Raw genomic sequence first — 24,521 nt, 5'->3', positions numbered from 1 at the left:
TCCCCCTGTTCGGGGAGAAGGTCCTCAAAGTGCTCTTTATCTCAGCAGAACATGTACTTGAAACACTACTGTGGGCTGCTGAGCTTGCAGCAGGCGGCGGCCAGCGCCTCAGTCGCCGGGTCTGGGTCCGGTGGGAAGAGACGCTACGGCGTCTCCTTGGGCCCATTGCGCGTTCGGGCGTTTTGCTTTGTTTTGCTCTGGCCATGTGGCCCCCCAAAGGTCTTTAGGTCGTGCTTGGAGTTGGGGGGGGGGGAATCTATCGCCAAGGCATGAACGCAGTGTTATAATAAAGTACAAAGTACCCGTGATCCTAAATATAAACTTTTGCAAAGTCTTATCCTTTGACGATGGGAGAGACTGCTATAAATGTGCAATGTCTGACATTCGCCTTAATCATTCCTTTGTAATCAGGGCATATCTTGTCTGCTTTAAAATTAATCACTGCCTTTTGTAATCAAGCTGCAGTAATATTAACACTTCAATATCTGCGCAGGATGTGTCAGAGACCAAAGTGGTTGCTAATTAAAGCTTAAACATGAAAGGCACCTTTGGGACTTTGGTATGGGATTTTTTAATTAAAAAATAAAATATTTTTAATTTTTAGCAGGTCAAAACATTAAGATTATAATATAATAATATTATAAGATAATAAACATTTGACTTTATATCTGAATGTTAAATTGAAATTGGCTAAACTTTAAAAATGTATTTAGTATTAAGTAAAAAAAATAGTAAATGTAAATTCTGTTACATCATCTGTATAATAAACTTAATTAATATTTCATTAATGCAGTAGTATAATCGGTTATAAATGTTAACCTTTTCCAAATTTCCACCTAAATTTCCATCAAGCCATGCATGCATAAAACTTAATTTTTAAACTTTATTATAAAAGAATGCATACTGAAAAGTGTAATGAAGTAGAAAAGAATTGCCCATAAATATATCATTCAGAAGCAAATAGTAATAACATTTTGGTTATTGCCATCAGGTGATTCTCCTCATCTTGCATTTTTTCTTTACAAATATATTGTGAATATATTGCGAATAAGTAATAATAGTAGTTATTATTTACTTGCCAGGTACTATTCTGAACACTGTAAGCCCTTTTGAGATGATTTTTACTATAACCTTCATAGCAAAGTTGAGGAAACTGAGGCACAGAAGTTAAGTTATCTTGCCAAGGTTGCATATCTAGTATGTGGCAGAACAGGATTTGAAATCAAGAAATCTGAGATCAGAGGCCATGGATTTGATTTTGGATTCTGCTCTTTTTCACTCTTATTATATCACAAGCGTTTTACCATTTCATTGAAAACTCTTCATTAATACATTTCTGTAACTTCATAATCCTCCATCATATGGATGCATATGTAAAATTTAGATATGTTGAAATAAATTTGACTCTTTTATCTGTTCAAGGATGGGAAACAAAGCTGAAATTGTGGTGTGAACCATTTTCTTTGAGTACTCATTTGGAGGCTTATGAACTGTGCCACAGCAGCCATCAAAAGAAACAGCTTCCAGAAGATAAATTATATGACTAATTAATATTACTCCCTTCAGAATTACTTCCCGTGGTCTTGCACAGGGAACATCCTCACAAGGAGGCTGGTTTTCAAAAGCATGCTGCTCTTTAACATTCCAATTTTATTAGTTACACTCACATTTATTATTTAACGTGCTCTTTCTGTACTGAAACTTGGCAGAGTGAAATTTGGGCAGCCTTTAGGGAGCCCAGTTGCCTCACTCACACAGGAGTATGGAAGAGAATGCTGCTGGGAATTCTGGGAAAGGGGCGTGGGAAAAATGGCTTCTTCATCTTCCGTAGTCTTCTTCATGTCCCACAATATTTCGGTGCTTTTAAATCCCAAGTTTGAGTCTTCTTAGAGGTACCACAACTATAGGCATTAGCAGGATTTTTTATTTTATTTATAGAAGCAAACATGATTATGCAAGGTCACAATTCAGATTTTAAAAGTGTTTCATAATAATGAGTAAAAGTAACGTATTAATATATTAAGATGTTGCTATCATATATCTAGCTTTATGCATACATTTTCTGTAGCGTTAAGATATTTTTTTCTTATAGATATACATGCTGATTACATTCTATAATGTTCAGAGCAAGAGTAGCATTACTTCAATTTATGCCAAATAAAAATGGTACAAGACATGGTAAAACTAGGGCATTCTATTTTTTGAAAATGTATCTTATAAGCCTAAAAAAAGGAGGTGATTCATTCAATAACTTTTTAATGAGTGTCTGCTATTCATTCAACAAATATTATTGAGCATCTCCTATGTGCCATATTAGAGAAACAACAACAGGATTTAATAAAAACAAAACTACATAAAAAGTATTTTTCTTCCCCCAGATATTTCTAACCTCATTGGAGAATTATGATATTTTTCAGCATTTTGGCAGCAGTATAAACAACTGCTTTCAGAGTTTCAACAGATGTTCTTTAGAAAGAAAGCCAATTATTTGCATTATGATACCCACATATGATTCTCAGATCGAAACTTTCCATCTGTACATGTTTCATTGAACTGCGTACCCATGGAATATAAAAGTTGAGATCACTCACTGTCTCTCAACCTCGTATTTTTGTTCATAATAACACTAGCACCTGGGTTATTGAGCCATCGATAATTGCTTTGCTAGAAGGCCTTATATAAGGCTATATTGCTCTTGTGATTTAAAATGCATTTCCTTTCCTTTCTTAGACTGATGACTTCCCTAAGTTCTAAACCAGGCTTACAAGTACCCACTAGCCCAGGGCATATATCTTGCAATGAAAAGAAGAAAAATAATTCATTTATTTTATGATTTTCTTAGGGCATCTGCCAAAAAGAAAAAAAAAATGTGGGTTCAACCAAGTTAACAACCACTTATTGAGTATCTACTAAGCGTAAAATCTCTGGTAGGTACTATGGAGGATACAAAATTGAAAGATACAGGCCCTGCCCTCCTGGAGGTCATAATCTATCGAATGGCACATAGCATGCATGACTCCTAGTGGGTTGTGTATAAGAGCTTCACGCTGGTGCTATGGAGATATGGCAGGGGGAGAAAGAATTAGTCTGATGTAGGTGATCTGGGAAGACTTTTCAGGAGGGGATAAAACATGAGCTGGATTTTAAAGGAGAGTGAGACTTCAGTAGATAGCAAGTAAGGGAGAAAAAAAGCAGAAAGTCAGATGACGCCAATTTTTGGAGTGTCTAACATTTTTATGCATATGATGGAGATTCATGTAATGTTTGCTAGCTGGTGAGTGGCATGTCAGAATTGCTTTGTGCAGTCATCTGGCAATAGGTTAGAAGCACTAGAAACAAAGAGACTTAACAGCTAACATCTATTAATAACTATGTTCCAACCACTGCCTGAGACCTTGACATGTCTTCATTATTTTAATCAATCCAACAGTCCAAGAAGATCAATGTTTTTATTATTTCCACATTACAATTAGAGAACCAAGGCAGAGAGAGCTCAGTAACTTGGCCAAGGTCACATATACTAGCTAAGAAGTGGCAGAATCAGGATTTGAACCCTGATATTCTCTTAAGGCAAACCCTTAACCACTTCACCTACTGCCTCCAAAAGCAAGAGGCTGGAGAAAATGAGACTATTTCAGCAGCTGTGTTATATTTCAAAACAGAAACATTTCCTAAAAAAAGCTTATTACCAACACATTAAGGTCTTTTTTAAAGACATTTTCAGATTTCTAGAATTTGGATTAGTAACAGAATGTATCTTTAACAAATTAAAATCAAATGTGATATAAAGAAAAATAATGGAAAATGGATCATGCCTTGTTGTAAATGCTTATTTAACCAGCTACATATTAGTATACAAAGTACCATATTAGTTTCTTATTATTTTTATTAGATTCCTAGTTCTGCTATAACAAAATACTACAACTGGATCGTTTAAAAACCACAGAAATTTATCTGTTCACAGTTCTGGAGGCCAGAAGTCTGAAAGCAGTGTCAGCAGAGTTGGTTCCTTCTGGGCCCTCTGCGGGAGCATCTTTTCTGTGCTTCTTCTTAGATTATTGTCCTTACTGGTAATCTTTGGCATTCCAAAACCTTTGGCAGATGCATCGCTCCTATCCCTGCCTCTATTTTTCCTTGGCGTTCTCGCTGTGTCTCTGCCTCTGTGTCTGTTCTCCTCTCCTTATAAGGATACCAGTCATATTTGACAAAGGGCCTACCCTACTTCAGTATGACCTTATCTTAGCTAATTCCATCTCTAACAACCCTATTTTCAAATAAGGTCACATTCTAAGTTATTGGGGGGTTAAGACTTCACGTATCTCATTGGGGATCACAATTCAAACTATAACAAATCTTAAAAGTTAAGTCGTGGGAAAGAGTTATGATTTTTTTAAATTGTAAGATTTATTTCTATTGATATTACAATCAAAGCATTTTTAGTGGCTTAATGGACTTTAGAAAATATCTTGCACAGTCCTTTGATTTTTTAGATGTTAACACTGAGGCCTGTAGGATGATGGATTTCCCCAACACTGCACAGGCAGTTAATGTCAGAGCTAAGTCTAGAACTCCCTCCTAATTCCTTCTGCCGCAACAAAAGATCTTTTTTGTTCACCAGTGGCTTTCAACTACTTCAGTTAAAACAACTCCTCTTTTATCTTTTTTCTGTATTGAACTTTCTAGTAAGAATTTGAAGAAAAGGTATAACAACTAGGGTACAGAGAAGGCCTCAGGCAATTTAACTACTGCAAGAGTTCCACCCCAGTAAGGAGATTAGATAGATAGATAGATAGATAGATAGATAGATAGATAGATAGATATAGGGAAAGAGACAGAGAGACAGAGACACACACACAGAGATAGGTAGATAGATGTAGAGAAAACACATATACATACATACATATACATACATATATAGATACTCACATATATATGATAAAATCAGATATATATAATATAAATGCTTAAAGGTGTTAATTTTATTTTCAGACACTTCTACAGTAGAAATGAAAGTAAACTGTCAATTCTTAATTACTGATTAAGAAAAGCAAACTTTTTTTTTTGGTTGTAAAATATATTGCATGAAGAAATTCCATTAACACATTAGGAGTCATTCAATACCAAAGACTTTGGAAGAAGAAAGCTGTAGTTAAGCTAGTGAACTTGATTTTCACATTGTCAGAGCCCAGAGCCCAGCACAAGGCCCAGGAGGGCTACTCCATGTGCCCTACCCAAGAGATTAGACTGTCAGGCCCAGGAAAAGAAAAGAAAACAAAACTTAGAAACCACTGTTCTCCACCTTGCACGATTCATTTCTTTAATAAGTATTTACTGGGTATACACGTAAGGCAAGTAAGAACTTGGGCTTGAAAAGAAGAATAAGCAAGGGGCTTGAAATCTGGTTTTATCAAGTTATAGTTTCCATGACAATAAATTTAAGTGCCCGGGGATTATGTAGGAAGAATTAAAAGATAAATGTAAGACTTTTTGTTTGCTTGCTTGTTCATTTTCTTACCAGTTACTTTAGTCATTAATGTATTCTTTGCCTACCTAATAAGTGCATGGCTACTTAGTAAGTAATTGACTCTTTAGTTATTAAGCCCAAATTTAAACCAACAATCAATATATTCTACTCTAATCTTTTTACAATTTTTATGAAAATTTCTATTAATTTCAGTGAATTAATCATAGTGACTATTTGGAAATGTGGCGTAAATTTCAATATTTCTACTACTTTTTATGAATTATTCACAGTGACTCTTTGGAAAGTTTGGAAAAAATGTACATATATACATATATTGTACATGTGTAGGTAGAGTGAACCGTAAACCCTATATCTTCTTAAAATAATTTGAAAAACTGCTCATTTATCAGGATAAAATTACTTTATGTTTCCAATGTTTAAAATGAATTTAGTGGCCTTAGTGCAATAATATTACATTTTAAAAGGCAAACACTGCCATTATTTTCCCTTCACGATGCCACAGACAGTTCAGAATGTTTTATCATTGTTTACATGGCTCAGAAACCTTATCTTTTATTTGATATTGCAGGTGCGTCGATGGTAGGATATGGAAACTGTGTAAGATGGTTAAAGGAAACAATTAATTAGCATTTAAATAAAAGAGCTCCCTAAGAAACATTTTAAACAGAGAATAAGCTGATTATGTAATAGGTGATAGTAAGCAGTTCTGGAATAGAATTGAAGGAGATGAATAAAGAGAGTGAAAGGAATTTAAATATCTGAAAACAAATAAGGAAATATTGCAAAATATTAGAATTACTGAAGTTGTGTGTATATCCTCATTTGAAATTTGACAGTCTTGTAATTCTGTACTTGTTATATCTCATTATTCTACTTATAAAACACGTACATGCACGGGTTTCCTAAACCGTTGGATAATCTACCTTTACCATTTTCTTTTTGAAGGTGTTAACACAGAGAAAAGCAGGAAACAGCTGAGATCCTGCACTCTGTTGTGCCTTAGCTTCAAGTGAATAAATGCAAGTATTGTGCACACAGGATCCAAACACTCATAAAAAAGATTCATGGTGATATTCTTGGAAGAAATTAATAAAGCCTAAGAGAACTTGTCAGAAGCATGTCCTAAAGATGATTTTATTTTGGTAATTGTTGTATTTTAAATGCTTTCATTTTCTTCTTTTGATGTCTTTTATCTTACAGATGCTATTACTCATAAAATATGCTATTTCAGTCCACAAGGCTGTAGCTCTGAATGAAACATAATATTCTCATCTAGAAGTAGATAAGGGGATGCAAATCTCCTGCTTCACAGTGTAAGCTGGTTACCGCAGGGGTCAGAAAGCTAGTTTCCACTTCCTTTCAGTACGAGCTATGATATTTTCTATAACTGACCAGACATCTTGTCTTTCCTTTATTCAGTCCAGGCGTGTGATTGACAGCCTGTCTCAGTGGTTTACATGGTGGACTAGGAATTCTGTGGCTTGCGAGTGGTGGCAGGACTTTAGGGTGAGGCCATGAGGAGTGACCACAAACATCATTCACTAAGTGTTCACTGAATAACTACTATGTACGAGGCTCTGCCACAACAATGAGCAGGATGAATGAGCTCTCTGCACGCATGGACCCATAGGGGCCACAGGAAGCAAAGGACACACATTCATTAGCTCAATACCCACAGAGTGAGTGATGGTGTAAAACCTATCAGTGCGGGACACAGACCCTCTACAGGCTGTGGACAGCACATTTATGCTTCATCAAGTCCCTCAGGCTGGACAGAGCTGGCATCTGGAGAACAGAGAGGAAGCCAGTGGGATCACATCACAGATGGGGTTGGTGAAATGGTCAGGGCGCAATCCTGCCGGGCCTTCAAGGCAATGGAAGGAGTTCAGATTTTATTCAAAACGCGGTGGACGGCCATAAAAGGGCTCTGCAGGGGAATGATTGCATTTTACGAATAAGAAGATGACCATTAAGCACTGTTGCCTTGGTGGAGGAGTGACTAAACATCACTGGATGGAAATGGAGACTGCTGACCCAGGTGCAGGGCTCCATTTGGCTGATAACACACATCAATAGTGATGTGACCTTGAGAAAGTCACTGACTCTCTTTCCCCCTTATTCACTTGTTTTCACATGGGGATAGAGAGGCAGAGTAAAAGAGAGAAGGAAACAGGAGAGATTAAAAAAAGAAAACCTCAGTGCTTACAGATGAAAATTTCAGACAGTAAATTGAAAAAACAAACAACTGAGAATTCAGTAATAAAAGCCTTAAAGCAAGACTTAAAGCCTCTCAGTCCACACTCAGGAAAAACCCCACGGAGGCTACATAGAAAAGAATCTAGAAATCTGTTAGAACCATTGCCTTGGTTCCTTTGGTTAAAGGTTAATATCAGGGCCCTAGGGAAGAAAAATTCAAGAATGATGCTAGAATCTACTCTATATCCTTTAGATTTAGTTGTACATAAGTGTATGCACAGCAAAAATTCACTGGCACACATGTTCCAACTGCAAAAACATTGAAATACTCCCACAGTGGCTGGTAAATAACCATGACCCCAGCCCTCCAGTGTCAACTCCCACCAGCAGGACGGTGCAGGTCTTCCACAATCTGGCAACTAAAGGTTGACACCTGCCTGGCTTAGCAAAGTGTCTCAAGGAACCTGCTCAGTGTCATTTCTGATTTTTTAGTGCCTGGACCTATAGGCGTATTGACCTATTGCTGTTATAACAAATCACCACAAACTCAGTGGTGTAAAATACAAATTTGTTACCTTACAGTTCTGGAGGTCAGAAGTCCAAAGCCGGTCTTAATGGGCTAAAACAAACAAACAAACAAACAAATACTCAGCAATCCTTCTGGAGGCTCTAGAAGGAAATTTGTTTCCTTGCCTTTTCCAGCTTGTAGAAGTTGCCAGCATCTTTTGGCTCCTGGCCCCTTCCTCCATATTCAAGCCAGTAATGCATCCTCAAATCTCTCTCCTTCTCTGACCTTCCTGCTGTTCTCTTACAAGGACACTTGTAATTCCCTTGGGCCTACCTGGATAAGTTAAGATGATCTCACTATCTCAAAATCTTTAACTTAAATCACATCTTCAAAGTCCCTTTTGCCATGTAAAATGACATAGAGGTTTCAGGGATTAGATGCAGATATCTTCGGAGGCCATTATTCTGACTACCACAGTGGTTAGATAATTTAAATATCATATAATAATGTTACCTTAGAATGCTCATAAAATAAAACTGAGTGTGTCATAGTCAAAAACTGAGATACGAGTGGAGAGAATCTATCATATAGAAAAAACGTAACGTAGGTCCATATCTCAAGAACTTTCTGAAATACTGCAGACCTTTAATTTTCCCATCTGGTTTAGTAGTTCTCAGTATTAAAGAGATGAAATAGTTAAAAGGAAACAAAGAGTTGAGGGCAATATAGAAAGACAGAGTAAGGAAGAGGGAGAAAGAATACAAATATCGCTTGTGTGTCCAAATCTCCTGTAAGGACTGAGGAGGGGAAGAGCAAGGACCCCCAAGTGAATGGATCCCAGCCAGGGCAAGAGGAGACCCCAGAAACTGATGGTGGGATTGCACCAGGTAATGTCCAATCCGTCCAGGGTCAATTGTCTCTCCATCTGGCATACTCAGGCACAAAGGAAGTGAAAAAAATGACAATTTAAATTTCCCCTGTGATTTAATGCCCATGGAACTACATGGGATTGGTTTGATGAGGTTTGGGGAAATTTGAAGATGGGTAAGGGACAGCTAATCTTAGAGGGCAGGACCATATCTGGTGGGTCTTTGTATATCAAAATGCCTTGTATGCAGTGAGAGCAAGCGTCCTGAAATAAAATCCAGGAGCCACAACAGACTGTTAGCTCCATGAAGAAGCACCTGTTGGTCTTGTCACCACCGATTCCCAGCTCTTGGAACAGAGCCAGGCAAAGAGCAGGTACCCAGTAACTCTGTGTTAAAACATTCCTTTTAATAACCAGAAAATGCTGGAAACCAATACTTAATTCAATGTACTGACATTTTGATGCATTGTATCAGAACCTAAGTGATCAAATGAATGAAAGGCCTATATTCCTGTCTATAAATACGGTTGCCAGATTTAGCAAATAAAAATACCAGGTGCCCAGTTAAATGTGAATGTCCGATAAACAATGAATAATTTTTTAGTATAAGTGTGTCCCAAATATTGTATGACAATCTAGCTATAAAGTCATATTGTATCATATTTTAGATAAATTGTAACTTTGTAAAGACGTAATACTCTTAATGACGGTATTATTACGGAAGAAAAAGGAAGTGCTTTCACTAGATTGTGTTCAAAATGGGGATAGAAGGCTGTGTTGCACTGTACTGTTTTAAAAGCATGCTTGTCTGTGAGCAAGTGCCCGTGGAGGAGGGCTGAAATTCAGCTTCTCATAAATTCTGCAGAGCTACCAGGGAACAGTAATCAACACGGATAAAATCTGGAGGGAAGGTCAGTGAGGCAGGTAAGAGCTGCTGCATCCACATTACCTAAAGCACACACAGCTCCACAAAGCAGGACCAAGCAGGACCAGGAAAGAGCAAGAGGGAAAAACGGAATCACCCTGTGCGGGTTTCATTAGATTGCCTTTAGGAAAAAAACCCTCATCAGCCCCAACAGCAACTTTAATTTTATGTGCATGTTGTGCTTGCTTAGCCTATGCGATAGAGTTGAGCATGTCCTATGTACTAAGTGGTCTGTTTTCATAATGCTCATTTGCTGGTGAAGTAATTCACTGTTTTTCTTAAAAAGGGCATGGTGTTGCTGTGTTCATTTGTGCCAGATCTGAGGAATCTCTATGGAAGCCTTTTTTTTCCACTAGGCATTTTGGATGCTACCTGGCTGTTAGGCCTGAAAATACCAGATGGAGCTTGGGAGCAGAGCAGGCACTGTTGTCATAGAAACGAGATGCTATCCCAGCTCTATGCAGCCGCCATTTTTTTTTTCTTTCACGGTGTGGAGTTCTGATAGGAACAAGTCCTGATAAAATATAGAGATTCCCCCTCCCCCCACATACTCACCTACCTTGGAAAATAGACCTACATTTCAAATGTTGCACAGATAATTCATTAATACATCGCGCAGTGGACCAAGAGCCTTTAACTATGGAAAACTGACTTGATTTCCAGGTCTTCTAATCGGAGTACAACTGGGAAGCCCATGCTTTGACATCATCTTTTTTCCTCTAAATGTGATGCATTTGTCCTAACCCCAAATGAGACAATATCCTCTGTAGCCAGGGGAGCTCAGCTTTGAGATTCCTGGAAAATACAACCTAAGTGTTCGTAATCATTCTGCAATGTCTCTACTCAGCAGGAGAATGGGGAGGAACCTCTCGTGATTCTCTGCACTCCCCACAGTGGCCAGCAGAATGCCGAGCACACAGGAGGGGTGTGATGGATCCTTGTGGCTTGATGTCCAAGCTTGAGGGATACAGTTATTGGCCAAGGTCCCACACTGCTGCCTTTTCTCTTGGGCAGCTGTGGCATCCTCAAGGAAATGTGACTGTGAGCAAAGAGCTCAACGCAGATGGGGCAGTAGTATTTTCTAGAGACAAGGCTGCTTTTGTGTCCTTCTACCCTTGGGAACAGGGTAAATCCTAGGGCCTTGAAGCTCTGGCTCGAAGAGTTGTGTTTAGCAACAAAGGACTATTAAAATTGATATGGTTTAGGGCAGTGATTTCCTTTATTCGTTTCCTATTGCTACTGAAACAAACTACTACACATAGTGATTAAAACAACACAAATTTATTCTTTCAGAGTTTTTAAGGTCAAAAGTTTAAAATCTGTTTCACTGGGCTGAAGTCAAGATGCCAGCAGGGCTTGCTCCTTCTGGAGGCTCTTGGGGAGAATCTCTTTCCTTGTCCTTTCCCATTTCTAGTGCCCACCTGCATGCATTGGCTCTCGGCCCCTTTCTCCATCTTCAAAGCCAGAGGCCTAGCATCTTGCTTCTATCATCATTTTCTCTCTTTCTTCTCAGTCAAAGCTCCCTGTCTCCCTCTTATAAGGACACTTGTGATTACATTCACAGCCTACCCAGATAATCCAGGCTAATCTCCCCATTTCAAGAATCTTAATTTAATTATATCTGTAACCTCCCTTTTGCCATATAAGGCAACATTCACAGGTTCCAACAATTAGGACATTTAGGTCCATTATTCAGTCTACCACAGTTCCCAAACCAAGATGATCATTAGAATTGCCTGAGAAGCTTTTCAAAAATAGAGATTCTTGATGCAACTAGAGATTATCATACTAAGTGAAGTAAGTCAGAAAGAGAAAGACAAATACCATGTGATATCACTTATATGTGGAATCTAAAATATGACACAAATGAACCTATCTATGAAACAGAAACAGAATCACGGACATAGAGAACAGATTGGTGGGGTTGCCAAGGGAGAGGGGCTTGGAAGAGGTATGGAGTGAGAGGTTGGGGTTAGCAGATGTAAGCTATTACATATAGAATGGATAAACAGCAAGGTCCTACTGTACAGCACAGAAAACTATATTCAATATTTTATGATAAACCATAACAGAAAATAATATTTTTAAAAAAAGAATGTATATACATGTGTAACTGAATCACATTGTTGTACAGCAGTAATTAACACAACATTGCAAATCGACTATACTTCAGTACAAAAAAAAAATGGAAATTCTTAGGCCCTACACTAGAGTGATCCTACCAGAATTTCTTAGGTTGGGTGGGGCCTGCAAAGTTCTTTGGAAGACTCAGGTGATTCTGTTGGAAGCTTCCGTTAGAGCTTCTTCAGGGTCTTTCCTAAACACATGCAGTGGGATTTAATGACACTGTGATTGGCTTCTTCAGGGTCATTGAGTATGTGGGAGAGGTTTTAAAAATGTATGCGTTTGGAAGCTTGGAAGGCCCGACCACCCTCTGAGCTTCACAACACTCCCACAGAATGGCTTTGGCAAATGATTGCATCATGTGACCTGGGCCTAGCAACTCTTCAATTTAATGGTAAAAATACCAAAATTGTTCACTAGGGGCTTCCCTGGTGGCGCAGTGGTTGAGAGTCTGCCTGCCAATGCAGGGGACACGGGTTCGAGCCCTGGTCTGGGGGGATCCCACATGCCGCGGAGCGACTAGGCCCGTGAGCCACAACTGCTGAGCCTGCGCGTCTGGAGCCTGTGCTCCGCAACAAGAGAGGCCGCGACGGTGAGAGGCCCGCGCACCGCGATGAAGAGTGGCCCCCGCTTGCCGCAACTGGAGAGAGCCCTCGCACAGAAACGAAGACCCAACACAGCCATAAATAAATAAATAAATAAATAAATTTATTAAAAAAAAAAAAAAATTGTTCACTAATGCCTCCTTAGACCTTTAACCATATGAAATATGTCCTTTTTTTTGTCCCTCAATTCTTTTTTTTTTAATAGATCTTTATTGGAGTATAATTGCTTCACAATACTGTGTTAGTTTCTGTTGTACAACAAAATGAATCAGCCATATGCATACATATATCCCCATATCCCCTCCCTCTTAAGCCTCCCTCCCATCCTCCCTATCCCACCCCTCTAGGTCGTCACAAAGCACCGAGCTGATCTCCCTGTGCTACACTGCTGCTTCCCACTAGCTATTTCACATTTGGTAGTGTATATATGTCGATGCTACTCTCACTTTGCCCCAGCTTCCCCCTTTCCCCTCTGTGTCCTCAAGCCCATTCTCTATGTCTACGTCTTTATTCCCACCCTGCCACTAGGTTCATCAGAACCTTTTTTTTTTTTTTTAAGATTCCATGCATATGCCTTAGCATACGGTATTTGTTTTTCTCTTTCTGATTTACTTCACTCTGTATGACAGACTCTAGGTCCATCCACCTCACTACAAATGACTCAATTTTGTTTCTTTTTATGGCTGAGTGATATTCCATTGTATATATGTGCCACGTCTTCTTTATCCATTCATCTGTCGATGGACATTTAGGTTGCTTCGGTGTTCTGGCTGCAATGAACATTGTGGTACATGTCTCTTTTTGAATTACGGTTTTCTTAGGGTATATGCCCAGTAGTGGGATTTCTGGTTCCTTAAAAAACTGAAATACATATCTTGATATCTGGGATCTACTGTTGTTTCTTTTTCTTATAGAGGCTTTTCCATTTACTGCCTCAGAACGTTCTCTTCCTTCAAAGATGCTGTCATGCTGTCCTCAGAGCTCTTAAAGTTGCCTATTTTGCCTGCTTCAAGAATGGCTGTGGTAGAGGAAAAAACCCATGTAGTATCTTTAGAAAAACTCTAAATATTTCATCGTTTCTTACTAAACATACATTATTTACTCTGTAATGTAAATATTTGATGGCCTGCAACTGGCAATTTTGGAATATATTGGTATGTTTGGAGAATTACAGTTCAGTTAAAAAGAATCCTACACTGCACACCCAGCTCATATTTAACTTACACAATTGTTTAAATGGTATTTAACTCTCAGAATTAAGGGAGTAATAGAATCTATTTTTCAAAAGGGGCCTTGAGGACCAAACTCAAAACCTGAGACAACACACTTGTGTGAAAAGAGAAAGTTGGAAACTGTATGAGAACTTCAGACTTCCCTCCATTGCAGGATGACAACATGATATAGTTATCTGTGCCCGAGTGGGTCCAATTTCATCTAGTGGATCAAGGGGGTAGCCAGCCCACAGCCAGCTCATTAGAATGTTCACAATCTGGTTAGGAGTGGAATCTGAGAGGAAGAATTTTACCACACACAAAAAGGCAGAAAATCTTCTCCAGCTTTAGTATTTGGAGCTGTGGATAGGACAAGAAAATCCTTTCATTAAATAAAATGGCTCCACATCAGACATTTAAGCCAGATTTTCAAATATAAACCTAAACTGTTGGGAGAATTTTTTTTTTAATTCCAGTGACTCTCCAATATAGAGGTCATAGGAACTGCCATCATTCTAAATTACAGCCCATTTCAGAGGTTGGCTGTAATCCAGGAGGTTGCATTATTCCAAATTGCCTGTCAAAAACTGTCAAAATACTGCCATTATCAAAAAGTAGTTCTTTTAAATAATTTTCTCACTCTTTTCCCTGAAACTTTACTGGCATTGAGCCTTAGTATCATAGCGTATAGGCATAGTAAGTGAAAGCCATTCAAATGAGAAGTGGGAAAAAAAAAAAACATTCTAGGCATACAACAACATACAAAATTCTTGGCAGAAAAATGAGTCAAGTTTGGAAATGTTGTATCCCTCAAAGCAATAGCCAGTGCTAATCTACATGTGAAATGGTAACCAATGAATACAAAATTATGAATCCTAGTAGTATGACTTTTTTCCCACATTTAACACGTGGGGAAAAAATTCTAGAGTTAGTTGATAGACTCCATATTTTTCCTTTTTTTTTTCTCTCCTTCCATATCATCCTTCTAATGAAAAATGTTATATCTTCTAGATTACTGATGTCTATTCCTTTCATTTCATAAATGTGGAAATTGACACCCAGACAGCTGACTGATTTACCTAAGGTTTCATGACAGATCTAGACCTGAGCCCTGCATTCTTTTTAATACACATTCAAACTCTTATTTTGATTTGGAAGTCCGTCTCCTTTATCTTCTCCTTTTTTACTTTAGACTTGACCCTACAGAATTCCCCTGCTTGGAGTAGAAAAACCTACCCCCAAAAGAGCAATACCTGCCACCTACATTCTCTCTGATATAGACCCTGATGTTAAAACTTCAATTCTAACAAAGAATTCCAGCAACTATTCTGTTTAAGACCATTTATCTTTCAAACAGTGTAAGATGACAAAATATTTTAGAGGCATGGCTCTTATCTTGAGTCATTACAATTCAGGCAATGAATTAGGAAATCAACAGGGTAATTCAGTCTTACAATCATTGTGACAGTCGTATTTGTCAACAACTAGTTTTCAGAAGAAACGGAACTCAAAGAAAATGCATAGCTTCCAGATTCAGACAAAGAGATGCACAGAAATATGTCTCTAAACTATCAGTAGTATATTGTAGAGAAAAGTTAATGTGCAGGTGAATTCGTTTGATAGAAAGACAATGTTTTGAACAAGTGTAGCATAAAGGTATTTCAAAATAGATCTGCAGTTTCTGGGGATGCCAGTAATATATGTAATGGTGCTGGGTCTCATTAACAAGCAGCCCAAACTCTTCAGCTACCATAAAATACAAATCATCAGCAGCACATTCTCAGGAGCAGTATGTCTGTCTGACCCAACTTCTGCTCTACAGTTAACAATTTTGTTTTAATCCATAAAAAAGAAATTTTCATCACCTCTAAATTGTGCAAATGATCACACTTAAGTCTAGTTTTCATGGTGTTCCACGGCAATCTCTAGGGTTGGGCAAAAATGTTCTTTTTAAAATCACTGAAAAGCCATAATTAATTCATTACCTACAAAGACAACCCTAAGACCTTCCAGTGGAGGACTCTATGAAACCACCCCACCCAAAAGAGCATTTTGCTTGAGTACTTTTGGTTCTTTAGCCTGTTATTAAAAATCTACCAGCCTGAAATATCTGAGCTTGAGAAAACTTACATAAAAATGTATTTTCCAAGCAGTGCCTTAAGGAACCCTTAATATTCCTCAAGGTTTTCATAGGCTTTCTTTAAAAAACAAGAACAGTGATTCTATGTGAAATTAATTTGGGAATGGCATTTTATAGTCCCCTGGAGACTCACAGTGCACATTAGTTTATTAAAGGTTCTGAGACATCCTGCAATAAAGCAACCTGATTTGTACAGTTTAAAGAAATGATCCCAAAGATATTTGGCCGTGACCCTTGTTTCATGTAGCTTACTTAAGCATGTTAGGGCCAATGATGTCCTACAATATACAATATGGCTCAAAGCCTGGTACAGAGTTCTGTCCTAGGCAGCTACCAAGGCCTTGGTCACAAGCTACTCAGCTTCTCTCTGCCAGGCATTCCAAAAGTTGTGTTCCTGATCTAGGCTAGCATTTCCAGTAAACTGGTCTTCACCAGGGGGACAGGACATGACTGTACGTTTTGAATAGAGCAAATCACCACTGATAATTTTGCTGCTAAAAGATTTTCTTGATGGTAAAAATAATGAACATTTATTAGGCACTTACAACATGTAGAAACACCGTTCTCAGTATTTTGGCTATAAGCTCATTTAATCCACATGAACATACCTATATATTTTTCTTTTCCAGATAAGGAAACTGAGACACAGCAAGATTAAGATTGAGTTGCTTATTGGGATTACTAGCAAATAAGTAGGATTCAAACTTAAGCCATCTGGTTCCAGAATCCCTGCTCTTCACACATGTGCACACAAACATACACACACACACACACACACACACACACACATTCACCTTTACAAATGAATATGTGGGCTTCTCCATACACATTAATTCTCATGATACCTAAGTATGACCAGTATTTCCTTATGGCCCCTCAGCCTGGAAATAAAAATAGGATTAGAAAATAAATAGCACAATGATATCTCACTTTTAAGACAATAGCTACCTTTGAAAATAATGTATTGTCACCCTGCTTCCACACAAGACTACATCTAAGGTATCTAAGAAGAAATAATTGCTGTAATTCCCTTTTAATTAATTGATTTTTCGGATACTAGTAATGGCAGTTCACATCTGTTATCTCATTTGATCCTCACAACAATTCTGTGGGAAAGCAGAACAAATATTATCATTGTCTCTGTTTTATAGATCAAGAAACTGAGGTTCTGATTTACTCAAATGTGCAAGCGACAGAGCTGGTTCTAGACACAAAAGCCCCCACTTTGGGTTGACTTTTTCTGAACTGAGAAGCCTTAAAGTCTACAGCTTCTTTGTCTAATCTTAAAAATTCTCTCAACTTCACACTTTTTTTAAGGAAGGCCAGAAGTCAGTATAGACACAGCCAAAGGCCATTATAATATCACTTGAAAAATTGACCTAAGAAACCAGGATTTAATTATGAATAGGAATTTTGGTTTTTACCCATTCTGCAGTCACGTTTATCTGATTTTGCAAAATCTAACGTACCTATTATGATTTTCCTGTTAAATATTTTTTCTCAAATTTCATTATGAATACAAACCATGGTGTGGCCCAGTTCTGTTATCCCAACTTTATGTCACACTTTTTTCTAAATTGTATCTCCCTTTTGTACTTAATCGTCATTCGGAATGATGGATGACCACAAGGAGTCATATCTTGCAACCGTTCAGCTGTTTCAATAAATCACAAACAGTCGACACATCCCTTTGGTGTACATATCCAGCTAAAAGTCAATTTAAATGGCAGCTATGTGAATAAAGTCATGGGAAGTTCTGCCCACAAAGTGTGTAGCCCTAAGCACTCTCTTCCATGAGTTTCTTTTCAATTTGATATCTGCAATCAGTCACACTTTATTCCTTGTGTATTAAATGAGGTGAATTACAATGTTTCAAAGCAGTTCAAAAAGGTCTATTTACAATGCAACCCACTGAAAAGTTTGCCATGACTTCTCTTTTCACACAAATTCATATTTCAGTTCCTTAGTACGAAATCAATTCCAAGTCAAGAGCCCAACAGGCAAATACATTTTAAAGACATGCAGCCTTGAATTATGTACCTACTTCTTGTGTGTAACATAAACAGAACATTCATAGTCATTTTTGATCCATAGACGACTCCACTGTTACCCACACTACACTTCAGTTAGAAGCTTATGCTTCCTTCTGTCTTATAAAGAGAATATACAGCTCAAGCCAAAGATTAAACATAAGCAAATTCTGAGACTTAATGCTCATGAAGTGACATGTTTTTGAAGTGTATTTTCAGATAACATGAGGAAGGTCTGTCTTTGGGGATGAAAAAAACTTTGTGTCATGGCCTTTGGGCCCAATATTAACATTAACATTAGCACTCCTTCTGTCTCTCTCTGCAGCCAAACTCTTGTGATGCCAAATGGCCAAGGTTTCCAGCAGAAGGAGTCCAATGCCCTTCTCTTTCCTCTTTGCAAATAACAAAAGGGTAAAAAGCACTGAAGGTCATCGCTTGGCCCTCTGATGATATTCAACATGTATCAATGTCATAATGACAGTTCCTAAATCTTGTTAATGTGACACCTTAGTGAAGGGACCAACAGATAAGATACATGGTACCAGATTAGAATCTTGATGTAATGTCTGCTTCTTGGTTAGTACCAGTTCTAGGGCAATTTTCTGTAATTTCACTGCTCTGTTGATTTCAAGATAATACTGTGTACCAGGCACTATGTAAAACATTTTTTTCATGGATTGTCCCTTTTAATACCCAAAATAACTCTATCCTATAGGTACTGCCATTATTCCAATTTTAAAACTGAGGTCTAGAGAGGTTAAGAAACATGTCCAAAGTCGCACAGTTAATAATGGTAGTGCTAAAGCTCAAACTGAAGTCCATTTAGTTTCTGTTCATTTGCGGTGTATTTTGTGGACTTCAAGCCAGAATTTCTTCCCTCTTCAGATTTCTATAGACGTTTCTACCAAAGACTTGTTTTCACATAAATTCATAATCTCTTTCTTTGCAAGGCAAAAATTTAATGCTATTTAATCTTCAAAGGATGTGTTGAATGCTAACAAGTTACCCAGACATTTGGGGAGATGGAATAATGGAGGAGAGGGCATGGGAGTCGATTCCTGGAGTTCTACTTTAGTTTGATTTTGACGTTAGTAAATTCTTGAAACATTATTTGAATGATTACCATCATCCTACTACAACTACTTATGAAGCTTTCACAAGACATTGATTGCATATAAATACATGATTTTTGCTCAGGGTATTTGCTCTCTGAGGTGAAACCCCTCCTCCCCACCCCCACTCCCACCCCCCCCCCAAAAAAAAGAGGAGGAAAAAGTGAAAAGAGACAGAGAAGAAAGGTTTTTGTTTCCCTTTCTTGTAAAGTCTACTTTTTCCCAGTTGAATTCAGGTGTTCTGGTTTTTCTCTGTTTGGTCTATAAAATAATTTTTCCATCACTTAACATTGTATGGTCTCTGGAATCAAGACTTTTTCTCTTACAAAAATGCAGCGATGGCCAAATTTCCACAGCCAGGAGAAAAGGAAAGATTGAGACAGTTTTCTCAATAATTGCCTCAATCCTCCCCCTTGTGCTGGCCGTGGAAACTTGGCCAGTGACTAGTAGAGAGATGTGGGATTGATCTCCTCCTCTCTCCTCTTACTGTTTCCTCTGCCTAAAATGCTGTTCTCCTTCTAAGTTATCACACTCCCTCTCATTCTGCAGGTCAGATGTCACCTTCCCTGGGAAACCTCTACTGACATCCCTCTCTGCCCACTTCCCTGATTCCTGCTTGTTTCCTTCATCTCCAGCAAAATTCATCACCTCTTCCTCTTGGTTCCTGTAACACTTTGTTATACCATTCTCATGCTTTTCTGTGTTCCCCTAAAATCTGTGAATTTTCTGAAGGCAGGGAATTTTTTAAAATATTCCCCAATATGTCCCCATAATGTCTGATATGTAAGAGATGTACAGTCCATTTTTCTTTGACCAGGTTTGCACCAGAAATGGCACAAAGCCTCCTTAGCCAAATTCCAAGGGAAGAGAACTTTCCCATGTCAATGCCTCCCCTCAGTCACTGCAGTAAACATCAGCTTACTCCCCGGCCTGGTACCTTGTCCACATTTTGAAGCCTGGGTACATGTGTACAAGTTTTGAGCAACATTTTTTGGTGAGGATGGGTCTGATGCCACAGCAGGAGGTAGAAACAAACCTTCCTTTCCTCATTTACCTATCAGTGACAGATCTCCATACTGGAATTATTTCAACTGGCTTTATGGGTCTCAACTGGATCAGAAAACTGAGATCAGGGAAAAATCACATAAAACAACAAATCCTGACTCTTCACGGTGGTTTCAGTAGTTGAGGCAGAGTCTGTTTCTTACTTATGTGTGGTAGAACACTTACTTCTGGGGACTGCTTCCCTCACCCCAGTTGCACATGTAGTTGGTGGGGCTGTCCATTAAGATATGCTTCGATTCCCATGGGGATGGGCACACCCTAGGCACATCAGAATACTCCATTCCACCGGGCATAGTGATTGTCAGGGTTGGGGGAGTTGGTTACCTTAGCAGGACCAATTAGTGCCCTGTTTCAAAATTTGATATGGATTGGGAGGGGCATGGAGGGGAGGAAGAGAGAATGAGAAACAAAGACAGAGCAAGACAGATAGAGACTCTTACCTTGTGAAATTATCATGGAAGCCCTTGAGTGGACCCATGAGAGGAGACAGAGTTGGGAGTGTGTGTGTTGAGGGGTGAAGATGTAAAACAGTTTAACCTTGGTGGAGAACCTGAAAAAAAAATGTCCTTCAGGCCGCACCAGCTCTCAGAAGCGCTGACTGTCAGGGGCCTTCTACATGGTTACAGCCAGTTTGGGGACGAGTCCATTACAGAGGAACCACAGCTGAGAAATGCAGAGAAAAAGACATACTCCTGATGACATCATCCCTACACCTGCATCCAACCTTACTTGAACTCTCCAATAACATGTGGCAATAGATTATCTTTTGGCCTAAGCTAGCTGGAGTTTGGTTTCTGTCACTTGCAACTGAAAGAGTTCTGACCAATAGACTTTTCTAATGCATAAATCTGCTTCCCATTTCCAGGTTATGGGAAGAGTACTTCAAGGGCAATGATGCAAGGCCATTGACTTAATTTTGATGCTATACTTGGCTGTTATTTTGGGGAAGATGTTACCTAAGGGTGATTTTAAAGGAGTGAGCAGACTGAGAGAGTTCAGATTCAGACCCTATTAGAGCACTTGTCTTACCTATACATCAGAAGTTAGTTCCTGAAAAAATTTCTTGCCTACATAAATACATTCTGGGTCCTTCAAGAGTGATTGCTTTGGCCTGCTAGGGTTTCCATTAAAAGATGTCACTGCCTGTGGCTTCTGCCCAACTGTGCACTTCTTCTAACATAAAGTGAGTTTATAGTCTAACTGAATATCTTGGAACTTTTCAAACTATCATAAAGGTGCTTGGTAAGAAAGGTTTGACGTTAATGAGATTCCTCTTAGTTTGCATTGTTTTTTCTATAACCTAGAAACAAAACAAAACCCCAAACTTTAATAATTTAAAATGACCATACCAGTCAAATAGTCCTCACATTTTCAGCTTTCCTGTAATATATCATGTTTCCATTGAAGCGGACTATTGTAACTGCCTGAAAAAGTATTGTTTGATGTCTGTAAGCACAGTCAGCAATCAATAATTTGAAATTTGTACCATTTGTACCTTTAAGTTCTGGCACATCATTTTTTTATTTCATTCAATCTGCTTACTGTTGAAGAAAAAGCATTTTGAACCATTGCCACAGAGCACATTTATGTGTGAGACAGGGTTCATTTATACGGTGGGAAGTATATCATTTTGACGTTTACTTGCAATATTAATTGTATATATTGATTCCATTTTTTCAGAAATTGTAAATTTATCATAAATACTACCACTGGTGACCTTATTTTGGTGAGAATGTTCTTCTGCAGAACTTGAAAACATTTTGGAGTCAAGTCATGGATTTTTAAATTCAGAAAGACAACATATGCTGTAATATTAAATTAAAATTCCATAATCAGTTGTTAGTTCAAGGACAAACTCGAACAGGAAATGCATTTTTTTAAAAAATGTCTCTTAACTGTTAGGTTAAGAATGAATGATCTTTTGCGATCATTAGCTCTTCTTTACTCATTTCTTGTGTTTGATCTTAAGCCCAAATATAAATGTAGCCTAGAAAGTTTTCTTTAGCCATTTTTAAGTGTCCCCAGTGTTTTCAGTTAATAATCATAAGAGCAGTCTATCTCAAAATCTTTCTCTGCCCTCTCTGATTATACCACCCCCAATACAAACACACAGGAATAGGTCTGGATTTGGAAATAGCTGAGTCATGACCCTTACAAGGAACACCTGAGTTCAGCACACTTGGAAAGAAAAGTCAGAGAGCTGCCACTCAAGAATCCTGGGAGCATTTCAGACTGAGAAGATTTCAGACTCCTCACTAGGTATGAGATGCCCTCAAGCTGTTAAAAGGGTTATGGGATATAGGCTGCAGGACAGGCAAGCTTGTCCCTGAAGGAGTATTGCCAGCAAGAGAGGAATAGTCTTCAGACAGGATGACTCCCCTCTGGGAGAGAGAGTGATAATCTGGATTCTGTCCTTTTCACTCACTCAAAAGTATAGGTCAGTTACTTTATTTTGCAAACACGTAATTTAAAAATTACATCAAGTGATTTAGTACTTGCATTTTTAGCAAGCACCTCCTGTGGGATGATGTGATAGGCAACCCGGAGGGCATGCAGGTGAGGGAGATGAAAGCCATGACCCTTGCAGCTAAGAGGCCTCTAATAGGGTGGGATAAAAAGTAAATGTATAGAACTATAAGATAATGTAGAAGGAGATAAGTGTCTGCAGAGATGTACAGATACAGTGCTATAAATATTTACAAGGCGGAAAGACTGTCTCTGCCCTGGGGAATTTGAGAAGACTTCATGAAGGATGGGGGGCATTTGAGTTGAATCCTGAAGGGAGAGAAGAACATTAAGCAAAGGGAATCCATGCAAAAAGGCAAAAATTACATATATAGTATATTCAGGACATTATCCAGTATACATGGCATATAAAATATAAAGAGTAGCGAAGTGGAAGATAAGCCTGGGAAAGCAGATTGGAGCCAAACTATGGCAGGGCGGGTCTTAAATGTCAAAAACAGAGTTGGGACTTTCCTCTGCAGACACTAGGAGGCCACTGTGTTCTTGGGTAGGAGAGCCAGGATCCTATTAGAGTCTAGGAAGTACCCGGTACTGTTCTTATTGTCATGAAAATTGGGGAGACTGGAGGGAGACATTCAGGAAGAAGGCAGTGAGGGGCTGATTGGGGTGATCGCAGTTGGAATGAGAAGAAGGGGAGCAATAAAGGAGACATGGTAGAGGCAAAACCATCAGGTCCCAGCAGCTGCCTGAGTGGAGGATGCAAGAGACAAGGGGAGAGCTGAGCCTGGGTGAGGAGAGGATGGTGGGAGGTGATGAATTTGATCCTGGACATGTTGACTTAAAGTTTCCAGTGTGAGACTTAGGAGAAGAGTCCAGCCAACAGCTGGAAATGTGGTCGGGTGAGAGTATGGAGCTAAGATAAGGATTTGGGAGTCAGCCACAGAGAGGTGAGAGTTTACACCGTGAGAATGGGTTAGATCACCAAGGAAAAACCATATGGAGGGAGGACTGGGGTGAACACAGAGGAAACTGAAAATGGATGGGAAAGAAAAGTACTTTGGAAGACTGGAGAGTGCCAAAGAAATGCTCTATAGTAATGAGGATTCATAGAATAAAAGGCTATTATTTGGAGATGAAAGAGACCTTAGCACTCAGTCAGTCCAATCTTTTCATTTGACAGGAAGCAGAGGCTCAGAAAGGTTAAATTACAGCTGGCAAACAGCTGTATTCCAGGCTGTACTGAGTCCAGATTGAGAAGTAGGTAAAACGTTTCCTTGTCCTCCCACCTCCCTTTCCCGGACAGTCCTCTCCTTCTCTATCACTTATAATAACATTCAGAGTAGCGACATTTGTTAAGCTCTTTCTCGGAGCCATGTATAGAGTCATGGTTATGAACTTTGGAGACAAAATTGCCTGGATTCTAAACTCGACTCCTTTGCTTCCTAGTTGTATGACTTTACACAGACTACTTAACCTTTCCAAGCCTGTGTCCTCAGCTGTAAATGGGGGTAATAACAGTATTTGCCTTATAGTTAATATTTGTAGAACACTTAGAATAGTACTTGGCATTGTGGAATCACTGTGTAAGCATTAGCCATTATTTTATGAAGTACTCTAAATTAGGAAACCATATAATTTATTGTTCAAACTCGGATGCTTTTCAGCAGTGCCATGTGGAGCCACACAGGAGCCTGAGGCAAAAGGAAAAATCAGTAACACTGATCCTTCTTTTATTTAAATTTTTGGTATTTTGTTAGTCATGGAATTTTTGCATTTTTAAGATTTT

General features: G+C 38.7%; 1 protein-coding gene across 1 annotated transcript in view; it reads right to left on the bottom strand.

Annotated features, from left to right (window-relative positions):
• Nucleotides 1-12,519, bottom strand: part of CCDC172 (coiled-coil domain containing 172) — a 76,500-nt gene extending 63,981 nt beyond the window's left edge. Inside the window, exon 1 of the mRNA XM_082407852.1 lies at nt 58-12,519. The gene's annotated coding sequence lies outside the window, so the exon portion shown is untranslated. The remainder of the gene's footprint in view (nt 1-57) is intronic.
• Nucleotides 12,520-24,521: the final 12,002 nt, after the last annotated feature.

The sequence above is a fragment of the Balaenoptera borealis genome (assembly GCF_965194805.1).
Source record: "Balaenoptera borealis genome assembly, chromosome: 10".
NCBI classification, from domain to species: domain Eukaryota; kingdom Metazoa; phylum Chordata; class Mammalia; order Artiodactyla; family Balaenopteridae; genus Balaenoptera; species Balaenoptera borealis.
This window is presented reverse-complemented; position numbering and strand designations above follow the sequence as displayed.